Here is a 3,436-nt window from a genome sequence, read left to right on the forward strand (position 1 = left end):
GTATATATCAATGCATACGGGTAGAAATATTTTAACATATTTTTGTATCTACAGTAGATTTATGAAATCATCCATTATAAAATAAAATGGAAACAAAAGTTAATAAGGATCAAAACAAAGGAAATTATCACATATTTCTTGTTGTTGAATGGAATACGAATTGCGAGAATCCATTTGGGAAAACCATCTCTACATTAACAAAATGGATAAGAGCTATTGATTCCAATCCATCTATTTGCCCATGTTGTGCAACCTCACACATGAGTGTCAAAATCAAAAAACACTTTTTGCCTTTGCTTTCAACTCACCTGTTATAATTTACGGATTAGATGAAGTAATCAAATAAAGATTAAAATAATGTTATGTGAGGGTATGACTAAGACCTGAAAATGGTTTTAAATATGATAATAGCTAATTAAATTGCATATTTCTTACTTTTACTCTGTCATGTCCCTCATTCCCACATTAGGAAAGTATATAGAAGGTTTTCACTGAATTATATGTACAATTATGAAAAAAATGTATTGAAAAAATATAGGCACAGTGTGGTTTTAGCTTATTGAGACCTGTAGGTGGAATTGTGTTCTTGAGGACTTGCAATACATTGTGATGAAGATGAAGGGAGGGATGTGCTTATTCTGGAAAACTGGCTAGGGGATTCCTCCCATAAAGGTAGTGATGAATTCTTCCAAAAGGTTACAGTAAAATCACTTTCACAACCATGTTCACTGCTGCACTATTCACTGTAGCCAAGTTACGGAAACAGCCCAGATGCCCTTTGGAGGAATGATGGTTGGAGAAAGTGTGGCACATATACACAATTGGATTGCATCCATCCATTTTGACGACTGTTACATTATTTGTAAAGAAATGAATAGATCTAAAAATATATTAAGTGAACAAAGTCAGAGCCAGACACACAAAGGACCCATGTTCTGTCTCATATTTGGAAGCTAGAAATTTATACAAGTTTACACAAAAATATTAACCAAAGCATGCTATTTGCAGAGGAGTATTTCAAAGGTGTAATTTCTTATAAAATTGAACTTTACTCAAACAAAATGAATACCAGGAAACTATCACTTGGAAGATGTGAGTGGAAGTCAAAAGGAAGAAATAAAGAGAGTTATGGAGGAAGAGAGTGAAGGTATAATATTCAATGCAGATGTATGAAACTAGAAAAAATTAAAGTGGGGTGAGGCTTGGAAGGGTGTGGAAAAGTTATATAAAGATCCATTATATTAAAAAAACTGATTTGTTGAATGGAAATACCCTTGTACAAGTATTTAAGATAATGAAAATATAATTAAAAAATGGTGACATCTGATCTTAAACTCTATTTCCATTTCTTTTAAAAATAAAATTATTTGCTCTATAATTTGATCAGAGGGATGGATTTTGTGGCTAGCTAAATCATTGCACATCTGTCTCTCTCCCTCTTATGGTTTTCATAGGTAATATGATTGCTCCATAATTATCCTAATTTATTTTGCTTTTATATTTTTTAGTTGCATCATTTCACTTTCTACTCTGTCATTTCCCAATTCATTTACATATAAGACATTATTTCCTATTTTCTCATTTCTAGAATAAGCTGCCCATGAAGACACCACTGGTCCTCATTTTCAGTCTGTCCCTTTGAATACGGAGGAAAATCTTTCCTCTGCTCTCTACCAAATCCCTACTCTCCAGTTAGAATAATTTAGAATAGTAAAAATGAAAAAAAGATAAAATAAATAATAGTGAAAAAATGATGCAGAAAATTCACCGGATTTTTCTGACTAATTCATGCAATGTGAACTATTGGGGAAATACATGGACAGCTCATCCTCACTGGCACTCAAATTCTCTGGTTAGGCAATTCTGATGAAATTGAGGAACAAGAGGAAAAAGGGAGAAATGTTATCAATTGCAAGAAAAAAAATGGTGAAGGATTCAAGCAAATTTCTTCTTTGCTGAAAATAATCGCCTTACTACAGTGCAGAGACTACTTTCCAGAAAGGTCACTCATGTGAGTACCAGGGATAACTATGTGTATACCCCTCTTCATCCAGAAGCCTACAGTGGACACTTAGACATTGTCCATAAGTTGGTGGCTCAAAGCGGATATTCATGTAATAACTGTGAATGGCTGGACACCCCTGCACAGTACTTATACATGGAATATTACCAGAGTGGCTTCTTTATTTCATCATGATGCAGACACCAATGGCCAAACTAAAGGCCTCTTGACCCCCTTGTATCTTGCTGCTGGGAATAGATATAGCAAAGATACGCTGGATCTCCTTCTATTTAACCATTATAACAAACCAGATCTGAAGCACAACTTGGAAGAAACTGCATTTGATCTTGCCAAGAGGATAAGTATGTATCACTATCTTTTTGAAGTTGTGGAAGGCCGTACAAATTGTTCTCCTAAGTCCTAATGGCTTGGGTAAGTTTCTTAAATTTCAAAATTGCCAGTCCGTCCCATCTGTTCATACAAAATATTTTCACAATACAAAGCAACAGCAATATCTTACTTTAAAAATTCATGGATTCCATGGTATTCTTCCAAGTGAATTGCCTGACTTTGATGTCAAAATATATTCGAGTTGTTTGTATACATCAATAATGATTTCTATAGAGTTTGTGATTTTTTAAATCAGAAATAATTTTAACTTATCTGTTAAAATGAGTAGTAGAGAAACTAAAGATATTTCTGGTGCTTGTCTGAAAAAAGTATATTTTAAAATATTTAATATTCTGTTTGTATAATGTCCATAATCTATTTCTTTCTCTCCTAGATAAAATAGTTTGAATTCGACATTGTTTTATAATATATAGGTTCATTAATAAATGTGTCCTTTCAGATTGCTTTCCATATGGAAACAGTTTAAGATTCCTTTAATTCCTAGGTCCTTATAGAATTTTATTTCTTTGGGATAAAATGACAATGTTTTATAAAGTTTTATAAAGGTTATGTTATGTAAAGGCTTTTCTAAAAAGGTGAAGATTGAATATGCTGATGACAAAATAACTGTTATTTCTACTATTTACATGTATTATTACACTTGTATATTTGTAATCAACTTTTTAATAACGGTTTTTCATTTCTTGCATCTGAAGAATGAAAAATATGTAATACTTCACAAATTTTCATATCTTCCTTGTGCAAAAGCAATGTTAATCTCTGTATTGTAATTCAGGTAGACGAGCTGCTGAAGCATGTAGTATCCTGTAAATTTAAGTAGTTAATGATGCAATCTTAAGACAGGCATATATTCTAGATTACCTATTTGTAACAAGGAAACCTTATTGTTCCCATATTTGCTATTCATCTTATTTCTGTAAAATTCTGTGTATGGTGGAAAAAACTTATATTGTGTGTTCGATTGCTCACATTTGCAATTTTTGTCAATAACTATTTTAAGTCTTTTTCATTTGAAATTTGATC

The 3,436-nt window shown here is 32.2% G+C and overlaps 1 pseudogene; it reads right to left on the reverse strand.

The window, feature by feature from the left end:
- Positions 1 to 3,112: 3,112 nt before the first annotated feature.
- On the reverse strand, positions 3,113 to 3,209 carry LOC122115565 (annotated as a pseudogene).
- Between the last annotated feature and the right edge of the window lie 227 nt (positions 3,210 to 3,436).

This window comes from Dipodomys spectabilis, unplaced genomic scaffold (assembly GCF_019054845.1).
Source record: "Dipodomys spectabilis isolate Male_0828 unplaced genomic scaffold, ASM1905484v1 ptg000121l, whole genome shotgun sequence".
Lineage (NCBI taxonomy): Eukaryota > Metazoa > Chordata > Mammalia > Rodentia > Heteromyidae > Dipodomys > Dipodomys spectabilis.